This window comes from Dendrobates tinctorius, unplaced genomic scaffold (genome assembly GCF_039654945.1).
Source record: "Dendrobates tinctorius isolate UK_male_01 unplaced genomic scaffold, ASM3965494v1 ptg000064l, whole genome shotgun sequence".
Lineage (NCBI taxonomy): Eukaryota > Metazoa > Chordata > Amphibia > Anura > Dendrobatidae > Dendrobates > Dendrobates tinctorius.
The window spans coordinates 65662736-65682538 of NW_027361732.1; positions in this window are offsets into that span (position 1 = coordinate 65662736).

Here is a 19803-nt window from a genome sequence, read left to right on the forward strand (position 1 = left end):
CGCTGCTGCAAAAAGCATGATCGCTGTGTGCTCACTTCCACTGTGTACCCCGCAAGTCATCGACTTGCATAACTGCAGAGGTCTTTCAGCCTACCAGTTAACCATTTCAGCCTACTGGTTAACCATTTGATTAGAGATGTTCCAACATGGCAGAATTCCACTCTGCACATGTTGCAGCGGCTGTGGCAGCAGCAAAAAGCCCTGGTGCAGTATGTTGTTTTGCATAGTCTGGGCCAAAGCAGTTGAAGAACTTCTGCACCCTACTGCACAGTTTTGAAATGGCGACTAAGATGGTTAGTGCTGACGATGCCATCATGAGCATCACTATTCCAGTCATCTACGTGCCATAATAGTGATGCTCATGATGGTCCCAGAGGAAGAGTTGGAAGCAGCGGAAGATGCGGAAGGTATAAAAATATCTCAAAGTTCCGGACTTTCGTCTCACAGGCGGGTGCCATGGGAGGATGGCTTACAGTGATCAAGGTGAGGCTCATGGTACCAGACAAATTGTTAGTGAAGATGCAGGAGCAGAGGAACAATTTGAGGAGGACGAGGCGATGGATACACAACAGCCAGGAGATGAAAAGGATAATAATACGCTCCTTGTTTTCCATGGTTGATGGGAGGGAATGGAGAAAGAAACATTAAGTGCTACCCCACCACCAACACAGCATAGACTTGGACCTCATGGAAGCGCCTGACACAAGTGCCTTCTTGCTGCACTCTTTTCAACACGATGCCTGTATTCTTAGGGTTAAAAATAGTGCTGAATACTGGATTGCCACTCTGTTAGATCCATGGTACAAGAGTAAATTTAGCCAGATGCTTTCATCCCTGGATGGGGATGCACCCATGCTGGAATATCGAAATTTGCTTGTAGACAATCTTAACTCCTTTCCGACATTGGACGTAATAACACACCAATGTCGGACTCCCTCCCTTTGATGTGGGCTCTGGCGGTGAGCCCACATCTTTCCCAGGACATGTCAGCTGATTTGAACAGCTGACATGTGCCCACAATAGCCGCGCATGGATTCGCGATCCACCCGCGGCTATTAACAATTTAAATGCCGCTGTCAAGCTCTGACAGCAGCATTTAACAAGCGCTTCCGGCAATCGCACCATAACCACACACTGGTGACCCGCTTCACTTGATAGCGGGTCACCGGTGGGTTGGCATGACAACTGGAGGTCTCCGTGAGACCTCTATGGTTATCAGTGCCAGATTGCTGTGAGTGCCACCCAGTGGTTGGCACTCATAGCAAGTCAGCAATTCAACTACATAAAGGCAATTTGATAATCGCCTCTATGTAGCAGAGCCGATCGGGTTGTGACAGCTTCTATTGACTATTGAAGCATACACTTAGGTAGGAAGGATCATCCCCGTGCTGCCGCAAGAAGAATTCCAAAAATTGTAGAGGTTTCAGCGTGGTTTATTCTACGCGTTTCATGGTTCAGGTGACCTGTGGTATGTTCTGATGAAGGGGTCACCTGAACCCTGAAACGCATAGAATAAGCCACGCTGAAACCTCTACAATTTTTGGAACTCTTCTTGCGGCAGCACAGGGATGATCCTTCCTTCCTAAGTGTATGCTTTAACCAGGTCCTGCACTGACCTGTGGATCTCCAGCAGCCGCCATTAATATATGTCTTTCCTTCCCTCTCACCAGGTGAGTAGTTCTCTTGGTGGGCAACTCTGTGTAACGTTTGATAAGACCCTATTTGCACTTTTGTGTCTCCCTCTTTTCTCTGATGAAGACTATTGAAGCATGACAAAAGTAAAAAAAAAATGTTTTTTAAAAATATTAAAAAATATACATATATATATATAAAAGTTCAAATCACCCCCTTTTCGCCCCATTCAAAATAAAACAATAAAAATAAAATCAAGCATGCATATATTTGGTATTGCCGTGTTCAGAATCACCTGATCTATGAGCAAAAAAGGATTAACCTGATCCCTAAGCGGCGTAGCGAGAAAAAAGTAAAAATGCCAAAATTACGTTTTTTGGACAATGCGACATTTCATTAAAATGCAATAACGGGCGATCAGTTGTAGTTGTTATTTTAAGGGGTTAATTCGTTGTTAAAAAATGCGTGGGCTTCCCATTGCCCTATATTGTTGGCGAGTGGGGTAATCTAACAAAGGGTTAATGTCACCATTCGATTGTAAGGTGACATTAACCCTTTGTAAAATTAACCCATTTGCCACCGCAACAGGGCAATGGGAAGCCCACGCATTTTTTAACAACGAATTAACCCCTTAAAATAACAACTACAACTCCCAAATTTTGCACACAAATCCTCATCTAATTATTGGTCAAGGACATATAAAAAAACTTGAAATTAAATGGTTTACTGAATGTAAACCATGTGTCATTTCATGTCGGGTTGGGGAATGATTTGATAGAAGCCGGCAATTTAATTAGCAGCTATTCTGCTATGAAGAACTCTGTGAAATATAAATATATATATATGTTTGTCTCAATGACTTGTGTGTATATATATATATATATATATATATATATATATACAGTCACATGTTAAAGTTTGGGCACCCCTATTAATGTTAACCTTTTTTCTTTATAACAATTTTGGTTTTTGCAACAGCTATTTCAGTTTAATATATCTAATAACTAATGGACTCAGTTATATTTCTGAATTCAAATGAGGTTTATTGTACTAACAGAAAATGTGCAATCTGCATTTAAACAAAATTTGACCGGTGCAAAAGTATGGGCACCCTTATCATTTTCCTGATTTGAACACTGCTAACTACTTTTTACTGACTTCCTGAAGCACTAAATTGGTTTTGTAACCTCATTGAGCTTTGAACTTCATAGCCAGGTGTATCAAATCATGAGAAAAGGTATTTAAGGTGGCCACTTGCAAGTAGTTCTCCTATTTGATTCTCCTATGAAGAGTGGCATCATGGGCTCCTCAAAACAACTCTCAAATGATCTGAAAACAAAGATTATTCAACATAGCTTTTCAGGAGAAGGATACAAAAAGTTGTCTCAGAGATTTAACCTGTCAGTTTCCACTGTGAGGAACATAGTAAGGAAATGGAAGAACACAGGTACAGTTCTTGTTAAGCCCAGAAGTGGCAGGCCAAGAAAAATATCAGAAAGGCAGAGAAGAAGAATGGTGAGAACAGTCAAGGACAATCCACAGACCACCTCCAAAGACCTGCAGCATCATCTTGCTGCAGATGGTGTCACTGTGCATTGGTCAACAATACAGCGCACTTTGCACAAGGAGAAGCTGTATGGGAGAGTGATGCGAAAGAAGCCGTTTCTGCAAGCACGCCACAAACAGAGTCGCCTGAGGTATGCAAAAGCACATTTGGACAAGCCAGTTACATTTTGGAAGAAGGTCCTGTGGACTGATGAAACAAAGATTGAGTTGTTTGGTCATACAAAAAGGCGTTATGCATGGAGGCTAAAAAACACAGCATTCCAAGAAAAACACTTGCTACCCACAGTAAAATTTGGTGGAGGTTCCATCATGCTTTGGGGCTGTGTGGCCAATGCCGGCACCGGGAATCTTGTTAAAGTTGAGGGTCGCATGGATTCAACTCAATATCAGCAGATTCTTGACAATAATGTGCAAGAATCAGTGACGAAGTTGAAGTTACGCAGGGGATGGATATTTCAGCAAGACAATGATCCAAAACACTGCTCCACATCTACTCAGGCATTCATGCAGAGGAACAATTACAATGTTCTGGAATGGCCATCCCAGTCCCCAGACCTGAATATCATTGAACATCTGTGGGATGATTTGAAGCGGGCTGTCCATGCTCGGCGACCATCAAACTTAACTGAACTGGAATTGTTTTGTAAACAGGAATGGTCACAAATACCTTCATCCAGGATCCAGGAACTCATTAATAGCTACAGGAAGCGACTAGAGGCTGTTATTTTTGCAAAAGGAGGAGCTACGAAATATTAATGTCACTTTTATGTTGAGGTGCCCATACTTTTGCACCGGTCAAATTTTGTTTAAATGCAGATTGCACATTTTCTGTTAGTACAATAAACCTCATTTGAATCCAGAAATATAACTGAGTCCATCAGTTATTAGATATATGAAACTGAAATAGCTGTTGCAGAAACCAAAATTGTTATAAAGAAAAAAGGTTAACATTAATAGGGGTGCCCAAACTTTAACATATGACTGTATATATATATATTTACAGTGGGGCAAAAAAGTATTTAGTCAGTCAGCAATAGTGCAAGTTCCACCACTTAAAAAGATGAGAGGTGTCTGTAATTTACATCATAGGTAGACCTCAACTATGGGAGACAAACTGAGAAAAAAAAATCCAGAAAATCACATTGTCTGTTTTTTTTTCATTTTATTTGCATATTATGGTGGAAAATAAGTATTTGGTCAGAAACAAGCAATCAAGATTTCTGGCTCTCACAGACCTGTAACTTCTTCTTTAAGAGTCTCCTCTTTCCTCCACTCATTACCTGTAGTAATGGCACCTGTTTAAACTTGTTATCAGTATAAAAAGACACCTGTGCACACCCTCAAACAGTCTGACTCCAAACTCCACTATGGTGAAGACCAAAGAGCTGTCAAAGGACACCAGAAACAAAATTGTAGCCCTGCACCAGGCTGGGAAGACTGAATCTGCAATAGCCAACCAGCTTGGAGTGAAGAAATCAACTGTGGGAGCAATAATTAGAAAATGGAAGACATACAAGACCACTGATAATCTCCCTCGATCTGGTGCTCCACGCAAAATGCCACCCCGTGGGGTCAGAATGATCACAAGAACGGTGAGCAAAAATCCCAGAACCACGTGGGGGGACCTAGTGAATGAACTGCAGAGAGCTGGGACCAATGTAACAAGGCCTACCATAAGTAACACACTACGCCACCATGGACTCAGATCCTGCAGTGCCAGACGTGTCCCACTGCTTAAGCCAGTACATGGCCGGGCCCGTCTGAAGTTTGCTAGAGAGCATTTGGATGATCCAGAGGAGTTTTGGGAGAATGTCCTATGGTCTGATGAAACCAAACTGGAACTGTTTGGTAGAAACACAACTTGTCGTGTTTGGGGAAAAAGAATACTGAGTTGCATCCATCAAACACCATACCTACTGTAAAGCATGGTGGTGGAAACATCATGCTTTGGGGCTGTTTCTCTGCAAAGGGGCCAGGACGACTGATCCGGGTACATGAAAGAATGAATGGGGCCATGTATCGTGAGATTTTGAGTGCAAACCGCCTTCCATCAGCAAGGGCATTGATGATGAAACGTGGCTGGGTCTTTCAACATGACAATGATCCAAAGCACACCGCCAGGCCAACGAAGGAGTGGCTTCGTAAGAAGCATTTCAAGGTCCTGGAGTTGCCTAGCCAGTCTCCAGATCTCAACCCTATAGAAAACCTTTGGAGGGAGTTGAAAGTCCGTGTTGCCAAGCGAAAAGCCAAAAACATCACTGCTCTAGAGGAGATCTGCATGGAGGAATGGGCCAACATACCAACAACAGTGTGTGGCAACCTTGTGAAGACTTACAGAAAACGTTTGACCTCTGTCATTGCCAACAAAGGATATATCACAAAGTATTGAGATGAAATTTTGTTTCTGACCAAATACTTATTTTCCACCATAATATGCAAATAAAATGAAAAAAAAACAGACAATGTGATTTTCTGGATTTTTTTTTCTCAGTTTGTCTCCCATAGTTGAGGTCTACCTATGATGTAAATTACAGACGCCTCTCATCTTTTTAAGTGGTGGAACTTGCACTATTGCTGACTGACTAAATACTTTTTTGCCCCACTGTATATATGCATTCTATGTGTCTATATCTATTATTTCGTTTCTGTTAGAAACCCTGTCATAGGGCTCCATTATATGTCCATTTTGCAAGGCGGCGAGAAAATCTCGCCATACGGATTGCATACGGATGCCATACGGATTACATATGGATGCAGACATGCACAAAATACGCAAGCACACCTTGCTTACGGATGACATACGGAGCACTATTTAGGGGTCATTCATCCGTATTACGCCTGTATACTACGGACCGTATTTTGCGTCGGTTAGTGTGACCCTGGCCTTATACTGTTTCTACTCTGTGGAAATTGATGCCACTTTAATGCTGTGTGACAATTATTTTGGAAATGTGAAGAATCCAAGTTGGGTCTCCATCTGCTGGGTTGCCTGTAGTAGAAGGTGTGTCAGAGGCCTATTATACTGTTTCTACTTAGTGGAAATTGATGGCATGTTAGTGCTGTGCCTGTGTGGCAATTATTTTTTTGAAATGTGGAGACTCAATGTTGGGTCTCCATCTGGCGGGTTGCCTGTAGTAGAAGGTGTGTCAGAGGCCTATTATACTGTTTCTACTCTGTGGAAATTGATGCCACTTAGTGGTGTGTGACAATGATTTTTTGAAATGCGGAGACTCAAAATTGCGTCTCCATGTGGTGGGTTACCTGTAATAGAAGGTGTGTCAGAGGCCTATTTTACTGTTACTACTCTGTGGAATTTAACGTCACTTTAGTGTGGCTGGAATAATAAAAGAAATTGGAGGTGTTGCGTGAAGTGTGAGGCTTACACTGCTCCCTTAACCACCAGGTCCTCATTAAAACTTCAGTTCCAAAATGTAAATGGTTCACTCATCTCTACTGACGTCTATCATTCATTCCAGCACTGAAAGTAACAGAGCAGTGTCACGTCTTCCTACATTAACCCTGGTAGAAATATGGATACAATGTAATGAAAACAATATATAGCACCTAATGTAAGTCTACAGTATTTATGTATAGGAAAAAAACAAAGAAGAACCAACCATAAACTCCAGACGTAATATAGTGAAAAATCAATATTAGTTTATTAGATTACATTATATCAGGTAACAACAGAAAAAAAAACACGTCAATAAATATAACAAGGTAAAAAATTATAAACAAAGCTGCACACCCAGACATGAAACTTTTTTACTTTTTAGTGTATTTGTAAGTTTCCTTGGAGGTCTTGAACTTGCGATAATCCAATCACTTGTATTACATGCAGCAAGGCTTTCTTTAAAACCCAACCACAGGCTGGGTTTCAACGGACCTCTGTAATGACAGGCATGGGGGTCTTCAGCAGATTCCTGGCTGTCATAATATTTGACTGGCACCCCACAATAATGTTGCTGCGTGGCTAATGGGTGAATTGAATGGCACACCCCTATGCCGCAGCGCAATTAATGCCGCTGTTAGAGATAAAGAGCAGTATTTAACAGATGAACTATCGTGAGCAGAGCTCCACTCCACCCATAACTGTCAGAGACAGAATTTGGCTATTATTTGCTTAGAATGGTGCATACTTAGTCTGTGAGCTTACTTCATACATCCACTCCTGATTCATGCTGTACACCCACAGCAGTCGGGAAGGGGATAACCATCTTGTACCATTGATCAGTTAATGCTGTAGGATGGTAAAGTCTCTTATTGGAGCAGGATGTAATTAACCAATAAAGCAAGCAATGCAAAATTGATTATATAGTTTTATGCTATTGTGGCTAGTTGAGTGCACTGCAAGACCAAGCACCTCTAAACCAATCTATAACTAAAGAAAGTACTGAGATAAATGAATATTCCATATGACAGGTAATACATTAGTGATAAACCTGCTCTGGATTCACAGAATGTGACTTCAGAGAGATAGTGTGCTGCAATGTGTGCTATATGTTAAAAGGAAAAGACAAACTTTACATGCCAGAAATGCAAGCATGTGACTATGTTAGAGGATAAAGTGCAAAGTCTTCATGAGAGAATAGCTGCACTGAAGCTCATCAAAGAAGATAAGAATTTCCTTCATAGAGCAGAAGTCTCTTTTCAGAATGTCACAAGAGAAGAACATTTCAGAGTTCCTGCAGATATATATAAAGCAATAGGTGGAATTAAAAAATAACTTTTAATTAGTGTTGAGCATTCTGATACCGCAAGTATCGGGTATCGGCCAATATTCACTGTATCGGAATTCCGATACTGAGTTCCGATACTTTTAGCATATCGAATACCGGAATCGGAAGTTCCCATAATGCTATGAGACAGTTTGATTTGATTCAGCCAATGACAATCCTCAGAAGTGTGGGCACATCCTGTTAGGCATGTAGGCATGTTAACTAATGGCATGGCTGTGATTGGCTGCTGAAATGATGTCATGATGCACTATAAAATCCGCCGCCGCCATTTTGGGTTCATTCTTCTGTGAATTCAGTTAGGGACAGGCTGCTGTTCAAGACTGTGAGGGACAGTTAGAGATAGCGATTTTCACAATCATAGTGTGCTTTACCCAGGCTACATAATCCACCACTGTAGCTTTCTTTTGCCTTGCAGCAGTGTTCACAGCTGTCTGCAAGGTCTGTGTGAGTGCAGCTCACGCTGAGTAGTGTGTCCTGCAGCCACGTCTGGTTGTAGGCCGCTCAGCGTGTGTCACTGCCTCATACATATTTTTCTTTTTTTGCTGCTCATTTTTCATTCTCCTATTAGTGTGCACTGTGCATCCATCCGTATCCATATACGTTGGATGCAAACACTATAGGAGTAGACAGCAGAGCCTCTCTGCAGCCTTTCAGTGCTAGTGCCCAGTTTGCTGCACTGTTCACGGCTGTCTGAGAGGTCTCTGTGTGTGAGTGCAGCTCAGGCTGAGTAGTGTGTCCTGCAGCTACGTCTGGTTGTAGGCCGCTCAGTGTGCGTCACTGCCTCACACATATTTTTCTTTTATTGCAGCTCATTTTTTATTCTCCTATTAGTGTGCATCCATCCGTATCCATCTACATTGGTTGGTTGCAAACACTATATAGGAGTAGATAGAGGAGCCATTTTTCTGGCTTGTGCCCTTCAGGGCCAGCCAGACTAGTATCACCCTATTTTTAGGAGCCTCATCTTTTGCATTGTAGGTTACCTTCCTGCATTGTAATAGCTCCAAAAAGTTTGTGATATACTATCGCTTTCAAATCTTTAGTCACATCCTTTTAGGTTTTTTTTCAAAAAACAAAACAAAATATAGTTCACCAAACACTCCATTTGACAGTTGTGTAGGCCACATTAGCTCCTATTAAAGTGTAGTCCACACACACACTTCATAAAATTAGTGTTTCTTATACCTGTTACCAGCTGTTCAGGAATAAGCACACTAAGCCCCCCTTTGTACTTTTCTGCCTATCTTTATCAGTCTACCAAGATGAAGAAGGCAGGGAGTAAGGTGTGTGGGTGTGGAGTTTCAGCAGGGAGGTGGGGATTCTGCAGGGAGAGGACGTGGGGATTCTGTGCCTGCTGTGGGCACTAGTTAGTCAGCATCCCCCAGTTTTAGCAGGCAACAGTCCTTTATGTGCAGCTTTGTAGGAACTTGCCGTACCCCACTGCTGCGGGAGGAACAAATTGAAGCCGTTGTCGGATGGATGGCAGCTAACGCATCGACCTCAATGACTTCCACATCCTCTCAGGGCCAAAGCACTGAAGAGCAACCATCTGTCTCTTCACCACCTGCCAAAGTGCCCAGGCAGTCAGAGAACCCTGGACAGGAGCCATCACAGTCTCTACTTCTGTTCTCTGAATCTGTTGGCTTGGAAAGAGGGGGCCAGCCAAGCAGCATTCAAGAATGTGAAGAGGGAGTATGCAGTGATGCGCAACTTCTTTGTCCCTCTGAATCTGAAGAGGCGGGTGGGCCAGTGCCTATGGTCAGCACACCTCAGTACGCATCAGATGATGACGAGAATCAGGTGCCACTTTCTGGTGCATACGGTGCTGGCGAGACAACCCAGGAGAAGCAGGTGTTTGAAGAGGGCAGTGTAGATGATGAGGTCCTTGACCCATCATGGCGTGAGGAACAGGAAGGTGGTGGGAGCAGCTCTGAGGAAGAGATTCCCCGAATGGCCAAAACAGGAGGGAGAGGGAGTGGGCAGACTTGGTTGCCTGTAGCCTCCACTTTGGCACCCGTTAGGAGCATTCCTCTTTCAAAAGCCAAAACTGGCGCTCCCAAGACTTGCAGTGCATGGTTATTTTTTGACACAGTTGCAGATGACATTTGCTTTGTCAAATGCAAGCTGTGTCATCAGAAAGTCAAAAGAGGGAAAAATGTCAGCAACCTCAATACCACAAATATGTGGAAACATGTGCGGACCAAGCACGAGGTGGAGTTACACAGACACACTGAAGACGTAGGCCAACGTACAGCACCACCTACCACCTCTTCAGCTCGTGTTGGGGCCTCTTCCTCCAGCTCACACACAGCTGGTTCGGCTTCCTCACAGGATCGCCAAGGAAGAACCTCTGGCACTGTTGTCCCGAGACCCAGTGACATTCCACCCACAGCACCACGTTCCCAGTCATCCTCACACTCCCAGGCCACTCTACAGCCATCGGTAGCACAGGCATGGGATAAAAGGTGGCTATACTCGGCAAACCATCCCCGAGCACAGGCTCTGAATGCTGGCATTGCCAAACTACTGGCCCTTGAAATGCTCTCATTCAGGCTGGTGGAGACTGACACCTTCCGGAACTTCATGGCATTGGCAGTCCCACAATACACCTTGCCCAGTCACTTTTATTTCAGCAGGCAAGCCGTCCCTGCCCTGCAAAAACATGTGGAGGGAAAAATAAAACATGCGCTACTAAACGCCGTCAGTAGCAAGGTCCACCTGATCACCGATGCGTGGACCAGTAACCATGGACAGGGATGATACCTTTCCCTCACTGCCCATTGGGTCAATGTTGTGTAGCCGGGTACAGATCTGGAGAGTGGCGCTGTACGTGTTCTGACAACTCCACGGATTGCAGGAATCCAGTCTGTACGCATTGACTCCTCCTCCTACTCAAGTTCCTCAGAAACAGTGCTGCAGGAGCCTGTTACGACCGATATAAGCACAGCCGTGGCCAAACGTCAACAGGCCATACTCAAATTAATTTCTTTGGGGAATCGAAGCCACACAGCGCAGGAACTCTGGAATGCCATCAAGCAGGAGAGCGACGTGTGGTTTGTGCCAGCGAATCTCCAGCCGGACTTGGTAGTGTGTGACAATGGCCGAAATCTGGTGGCAGCTCTGGACCTAGGCAACCTCACTCACATCCCATGTCTAGCGCATGTGCTGAACTTGGTCGTACAGAGCTTTCTTAGGGACTATCCGGATCTTGATACATTGCTGCACAAAGTCTGCATAGAGTGCGCTCACTTGCGGCATTCCAGCATGGCAAGATCGCGCCTTGCTGCTCTGCAGCGTCGATTACACCTTCCGGAACATCGCATCATATGTGACCTACCCACCAGGTGGAATTCAACGTTATATATGTTGGAGCGGTTGTGTGAGCAGCAGGCAGCAGTCATGGAGTACCAGCTGCATCAGGCGCAAACAAGTCGCACTGTGCGCCGGTCACACTTCAGTACTACTGAGTGGGCCTCTATGAAGGACATCTGCCTCGTTTTGCGTGCCTTCGATGATTCCACGTGGATGGCGAGTGCAGATGATGCACTAGTCAGCATGACTGTCCCCCTTATCTGCCTGCTTCAAAAAACACTGCAAGCACTAAGGGAGGAGGTTTTGGAAGAGATGCAGGATGAGAAGTCACAAATGCCATCTGCTTCTGGACAGTCTGCGCTACGTGGTTCCTCACAAAGGCCTAGGCAGGGGACACTTTGTGAGGAGGATGAGGAGGATTCAATGGAGGAGGAAGACATCTCTCCAGAGGAGGGAGGTACACAATGCTCTAGTCAGTATGTACAGCGAGGGTGGGGTGATGCAGAGCAGGCAGAGATGACGACTCAAGCAGGGGACAGCGTTTCTTTGGCATGTGGGAGTCTGCAGCACATGGTTAATTTCATGCTGCAGTGCCTGAGAAACAACCGCCGCATCGCCCACATTCTCAACACGACTGATTATTGGGTGTACACCCTCCTAGATCCTCGCTACCGGGACAACTTACAAAGCCTCATACCACCGTTGAACCGGGAGCATAAACTGCGGGAGTACCAAGACACACTGGTGCAGTCCATTATTTCTTCATTCCACCCGACAGCAGTGCTGCTAGTGCTTTACAAAGCAGCTCTGTGCGTCGAGGCAGTGGAGGAAGCTTGGCACAAAGAGGGAGCAGAGGCAGCGCCTCAGCACAAGGCAAGACCACTATGGCCCAAATGTGGCAAAGTTTTGTGTGCCCGTCACAAATGTCTACACCATCACAGACGGCTCCAGTCAGCAGGAGGCAACGTTTCCGTCAGATGGTGACAGACTACATGTCTTGCCCTGTCAGTGTACTCCCAGATGGCTCTTCCCCCTTCAAGTTTTGGGTCTCAAAGCTGGATACATGGCCAGAGCTTAGCCAGTATGCATTGGAGGTGCTTGCTTGCCCTGCTGCCAGTGTATTATCGGAACCCGTCTTTAGTGCCGCAGGTGGTATACTAAAAGACCGTTGCACGCGACTATCCTCTGATAACGTTGACCGGCTTACTTTTCTGAAAATGAACAAGGCCTGGATCTCGACAGAATTTACCAGTCCTCTACCAGAATAAATAATTGGTTGGCAACAGTATCCAATTCTCCTGTTGTGTTCATGTTTCTACCACCTGAACTGTAATCCCTGGACTTCAACACAGCCAGTTGTCGCTCAGAAGTGCCGTCTGCACAGAGAAAAACACTAGCTCCTGTGTTAGTGGGGTTCAGTAACGCCATCTGCTCCCCTGCTGTGTGGATGGCAAAGTCTCCTACTCCCTCGAACTACTACTGATTTTTAACCGTGCTCCACTTAGGCCTCTGGCTCCACTGTCTCTAGTATTTCCCCTGGCCTCCAACCCCACCAGTTGCTGCTCTGAAGTGGCATCTGCACAATCCACACTTGTTCCTGTGTTACTGGGGCTCAGTCACGTCAGTTGATCCCCTGATGTGTGTCCGGCAATGTCTCCTGCTCTGTCCACATTCCCATTACTAGTAGATCTCCCTGACGATGACCCTGAAGACGACGACCCTGAAGACCACACTGAACCAAAAGCAGAAGAACATTAAGCATTAGACTAAAAATCAGAGCAAAAAATATTATCTAAATTATAAGCAGAAGAAGACTAAGCAGTGTATGGGGGTGAGTCCATTCCTCCTCGTGGTGCCCCAGGAAAATGGCTGCTGCTGCAGGCCAAACTGAACGCGGACAAATCCTGTTGTTAATCTTTTGTGCCAGGCAGAACGGAAGGTGTAATCTTCAAACTTTTATAGATAACAACTACAGGAATGCCTGTCACAAATAAGAATATGATGAAAAAGAAGAATATGAAGAAGATGAAGAAGTAGAATATGAAGAAGAATAATCGTTGAATAAGAAGAATATGAATAATGTACAAAAAAAGAATAATAGGAAGAAAGTGAAGAGGATGAAGATGAATAAGGTGAAGAAGAAGTTGATGAAAAAGATGCTTCTGCTACTGCTGCTGAGGATCATGAAGGAGAAAGTGTGGGAGAAGTAAAAAAGAAGGTGAAGAGCATGGAAGTAGTGAAACATACATATCTGACAAAATATAAAAGAGGTTAACATAGTCAATATCTTTGTAACTCCGAACGTCTTTAAAAAAAAAATAATAATTCCTGCTATTCCATTTGATTGGGCTAAACCTCTATGGCTTTAATGTCTCCTACACCTCCCCCAATACATTCTACATTATTATTAGTTGTTCTTCTTCATGTAGAATTAACCTACAAGGAAAGAAAGGGGGTTTTTTTAACTCCGATATTTCTGTTCCAATGACTTGAATGGGACTTCCAGGATCGGAATCGGCGATACCCGATGCTTTTTGGATATCGGCCGATCCAATCTGACCCGATATTTTTCAATATCGGGTGGTATCGCTCAACACTACTTTTAATATGTAAATTAAAAGGACTAAATAATATGTGTCACCCAAATATGATTTAGGATTTCAATAAAAATGCTAAATTGGTGGCTGAACTCAAAAGAGAAAGAAACCCACCTAAATGCATTAACCAGGATGTAAAATGTTACCTAATGGTATATAACAGGCAACAGATTATCCAAAGAATACAGCATTATTTAACAAATCAGCATACAATGCCATAGCCAGTTGCACACATATATGCATACCTAGACCAAAGAAAGAGAACCATATATTTATGGCCACAAAAATGTCAATAGATGAGGTATGAATGAAAAAGGAACAATCTCACCAGATTAAATGAAGGGCCGGGAGTCTCCAAGGATTCTCTGTATAATCACAGGAAGGTAGCGATGGGAAGACAATACCCTGTCAAATCCCTAAACAGCTAACCATAATCTGATCCCCAAACTCCCACCCTGCATACAGCATTGAGAGTAGGAGAATTCATGTCTCTCGAGTTATAGCACTATGGCACTTTATAACAAGTTAGTCCCCTGAAGAGTTACTTGGATGAAACGCGTTGGGACAATCCCCTAAGGGAAAGTGCAGGGCATGTGCAATATAGGGTGAGCTGTGGCCTGCCCTTGTCAGGGCGGGAGTTTGGGGATCAGATTATGGTTAGCTGTTTAGGGATTTGACAGGGTATTGTCTTCCCTTCGCTACCTTCCTGTGATTATACAGAGAATCCTTGGAGACTCCCGGCCCTTCATTTAATCTGGTGAGATTGTTCCTTTTTCATTCATTTCTCATCTATTGTCATTTTTGTTGCCATAATTATATGGTTCTCTTTTTTTGGTCTAGGTATGCATATATGTGTGCAACTGGCTACAGCACTGTATGCTGATTTGTTAAATAATGCTGTATTCTTTGGATAATCTGCTTCCTGTTATATACCATTAGGTAACATTTTACATCCTGGTTGATGCATTTAGGTGGTTTTCTTTCTCTTTTGAGTTCAGCCACCAATTTAGCATTTGTATTGATATCTTAAATCACATTTGGGTGACACATATTATTTAGTCCTTTTAATTTACATATTAAAAGTTATTTTTTAATTCCACCAAATGCTTTAAATATATATCTTTTTGGGTGAGATTTGAATTGTGTCAATTTTTGAAAGAAATTGTCCTTTGCTTTATTGTTCAGAGTTCCTGCAGAAGCTAATGACAGAGTATAAATAGTTATTCAGAATGTTTGAAGAGAAGCACCTTTCAATGTACCTGCAGAAGAAGAGAAATGGAAGCAGGTGACCAAAAGAAGCAGGGGGACAAGGAGGAAGTCAGAACCTATACCACTGAAGAGCTACCAGGCTCTCACGCAGAACAACTATTAACCGCTTCCCGACCGCCCACTGTAGATAAACGTTGGCGCTTGCTGGGCTTTGTGCAGCGCCGACGTTTATCTACTGTTGGGGGTTTTGTGCCCCCCGGGACCCCCACATACCTTACAATGCGGGGATCCCGGTGCACAATGCATGCTGGGACCCCCGACGTCATCGAGACCTGATTGGTTCAGGTCCTGATGACGTCAGCGTCACAGCAGCCAATGGGAGCGATCGCTGGGAAAGCTGCTTGTTTCCCGGCGATCTCCCTCATTGTAATGCGGCTTCTCCCTCTGATCTCACTGACAGATGATCAGAGGTGAAGCAGCGTTACTGTGTGACTAGATCGCTGCCTGGCACAGCTGATCGCTGCCTGGCACAGCTGTGCCTGGCAGCGATCTTGTCACACAGTAACGCTGCTTCACCTCTGATCATCTGTCATTGTGAGATCAGAGGAGAAGTCACGTTACAGTGTGCCAGGCAGCGATCTAGTCACATAGTAACGCTGCTTCTCCTCTGATCATCTGTCAGTGTGAGATCAGAGGAGAAGTGGCGTTACTATGAGTCAGATCGCAGCGCAGCGATCTTGTCACAAAAATAAAAAAAAGTAAAGAAAAAAAAGAAAAAAGCAGGTACACAGGTTAGGGCTAGGGCTAGGTTTAGGGTTAGGGTTAGGGTTAGGGCTAAAGTTAGGGTTAGGGTTAGGGTTAGGGCTAGGGCTAGGGCTAGGGCTGGGATTAAGGTTATGGGTGTGTTGGTGTTAGGTTTGTGGTTAGGGTTATGGTTAGGGCTGAGATTAGGGTTAGGGGTGTGTTGGGGTTAGGGTTGGAATTAGAATTGTGGGTTTCCACTGTTTAGGTACATCAGGGGCTCTGTAAATGCAATATGACGCCCGCAGACCATTCCATCAAAGTCTGCATTTCAGAACGTCACTACTTCCCTTCCGAGCCCCACCGTGAGCCCAAACAGTAGTTTTCTCCCACATATGGGGTACCAGCGTACTTAGGACAAATTGGACAACAACTCTTAGGGTCCAATTTCTCCTGTTACCCTTGTGAAAATAAAAATTGGGGGCTAAAAGATCATTTTTGTGGAAAAAAAATGATTTATTTATTTTCACGCCTCTACATTATAAACTTTACTGAAAAACTTGGGGGTTCAAAGTGCTCACCACACATCTAGATAAGTTCCTTGGGGGGTCTAGTTTCCAAAATGGGGTCACTTGTGGGGGATTTCCACTGTTTAGGTACATCAGGGCTCTGCAAACGCACATGACACTCGCAGACCATTCCATCAAAGTCTGCATTTCAGAACGTCACTACTTCCCTTCCGAGCCCCACCGTGTGCCCAAACAGTAGATTTCTTCCACATATGGGGTATCAGCGTACTCAGGACAAATTGGACAACGACTGTTGGGGTCCAATTTCTCCTGTTACCCTTGTGAAAATAAAAATTGGGGGCTAAAAGGTCATTTTGTGGAAAAAAAAATGATTTTTTATTTTCATGGCTCTACGTTATAAACTTCTGTGAAGCACTTGGGGGTTCAAAGTGTTCACAACACATCTAGATAAGTTCTTTAAGGGGGTCTAGTTTCCAAAATGGGGTCATTTGTGGGGGGTTTCCACTGTTTAGGTACATCAGGGGCTCTCCAAATGCGACATGGCATCCGATCTCAATTCCTGCCAATTCTGCATTGAAAAAGTCAAACGGCGCTCCTTCCGTTCTGAGCTCTGCCGTGTGCTCAAACAGTGGTTTAGCCCCACATACGGGGTATCTGCGTATTCGGGAGAAATTGCACAAAAACTTTTGTGGTTCATTTTCTCTTTCTACACTTGTGAAAATAAAAAAAAATGGTTTCGAAGTAAAATGTTTGTGAAAAAAAGTTAAATGTTTATTTTTTCCTTCCATATTCCATTTATTCATGTGAAGCACCTGAAGGGTTAATAAACTTCTTGAATGTGGTTTTGAGTACATTGAGAGGTGCAGTTTTTAGAATGGTGTCACTTTTGGGTATTTTTTGTTATATTGACCCCCCAAACTCACTTCAAATGTGAGGTGGTCCCTAAAAAAAATGGTGTTGCAAATTTTGTTGTAAAAGTGAGAAATCGCTGGTCAACTTTTAACCCTTATAACCCTTTACCACCATCATGAAGTACAATATGTCATGAGAAAACAATGTCAGAATCAGTAGGATCCATTGAAGCGTTCTAGAGTTATGACCTCATAAAGTGACACTGGTCAGAATTGAAAAAATTGGCCCGGTCACGAAGGCAAAAACAGGTTCGGGTGTGAAGGGGTTAAGATATACATCAAAAAAGTGCTTTGCCCACAAAAAACACTCCAATAAGAAATCAGAAGCCTGAAGAAGGGAGTAAAAGAAGCGCTGTGGTGAAGAAGAAAATGAGAGTGTTGGGCGTATGGGATTCCCTACTGAGAAGAATATGCTGACCGGACATTACCTCACGAGAAGTGTTCTATCTTCCAGGTGCCAAATCAAAGAGGTGTCTGATAGGGTATCAAGACTCTTCAGTGCTACATACAACTATCCATGCCCAATAATATACATAGGAACAGATGACACAGCAAAAAAGAACATGAATATTATATACAGAGCATTTGAAGACCTAAACTGGAAAACGAAGAAACTGGGAGCACAAGTAGTTTTCTCATGCATCCTCCCAGTGGATGGATATGAACCAAGGAGATTGAACAGGATTCTAAAGGTGAATAACTGGCTACATCGGTGGTGCCGCGACCAATGTTTTGGTTTTATTGATTATGAAAGGAATTACCTGAATGATGGACTCTTTTTATAAGATGCAATCCATCTCTAGCAAACAGGAAAACAAATGTTTGGTAGATGCCTTGCTACACTCATCGGGAGAGCTTTAAAGTAGAGCAATATGGGTTTGGAAATACAGTTGTGTGAAAAGTTTTGCCCCCTTCCTGATTTCTAATTCTTTTGCATGTTTGTCATACGTAAATTTTTCAGATCACCAAACAAATTTAAATATTAGACAACGATAATGTAAGTAAGCAGAAAATGTAGTTTTTAAATGAAGATTTCTATTATTAAAGGGAACCCGTCACAGAAATAACACTGATATGTGGTAAGTCTGCAGGCTAATTGCATTATTATGATACCTGGTGTCTACACGCAGTCAAATTCAGCTGGGAGAGTATTATCTTTGTTCTCCCTGCCAGCATTCGGCATTCAGTCATGGAGACGTAGGCAGCGCTTTTTCAGTCATCGCTCTGAGCATACAGAGCAGCCACTGCTGTAGCTGCGTCTCACCTTCCTTGACTAACACTGGCTTTACATTGAGGCTGGCTGCCAGTCATGGTTAGGGGTGTGGTTACAGCAGCCACGGTCTATATATTCAGAGTGATGACTGAACCTGCACTGCCCCCACCTCCATGACTTCATATCGAATGCTGACAGGGACAGTAAAGATCATTTTCTCCTTGCTACATTTGGTTGTGAGCAGGCACTGGGCAGCATCAAAACGCTATTAGCCTGTAGATTAACCACATAACTGCAGGTTAACAGAGTTATTTCTGGTGACAGGTTCCCTTTAAGGGAGAAATCAATCCAAACCTGCAGGGCCCTGTGTGAAAAAGTGGTTTCCCCTATCCCCCTTAAAACATGTGGTTTATCACATCTTTGGGAAGCTAAGTTCAAATTCCTTAGCCACACCCAGGCCTGATTACTGTCACACCTGTTCTCAGTCAAGAATTCACTTAATTAGGACCTACCTGACAAGGTAAAGTAAACCAAAAGATCCTCAAAAGCTAAACATCATGCAGCGATCCAAAGAAATTTTGCAACAAATGAAAAACAAAGTAATTGAGATCAATAAGTCTGGAAAAGTTTAAAAAGTCATTTTTAAAGCTTAGGGACACCAACGAACCACAGTGAGAGCCATTATCCACAAATGGTGAAAACATGGAACAGTGGTGAACCTTCCCAAGAGTAGCCAGCTGGTCAAACTTACCCAAAGAACGCAGCAAAGACACATTCAATAGGTCACAAAAGATTAACCAACAACATCAATGTTGAAGATTGCACTATAAGAAGAAACTGGGCAAAAATGGCCTGCATGGTAGAGTGCCAAGACAAAAACCACTGGTGAGCAATAAGAACATAAGAGCTCATCTCAGTTTTGCCAGAAAACATCTTGAAGATCCTCAAGACTTTTGGGAGAATACTCTGTGGACTGATGAGACAAAAGTTGAACTTTTCGGAAGGTGTATGTCCCTCTGGTGTACGGTGTATGTACATCTGGCATTGAAGTAACACAGCATTTCAGAAAAGGAATGTGATATCAACAGTAAAATATGGTGGTGGTAGTGTGATGGTCTGGGGCTGTTGTGCTGCTTCAGGACCTGGAAGACTTGTGGTAAATGGAACCATGAATTCTGCTGTCTTCCAAAAAATCCTGAAGGAGAATGACCGGCCATCTGATTGTGACATCAAACTGAAGCGCACTTGGGTTATGCAGCAGGACAACGATCCAAAACGCACCAGCAAGTCCACCTCTGAATGGCTTAAGAAAAATAAAATTAAGACTTTGGAGTGGCCTAGTCAAAGTCCTGA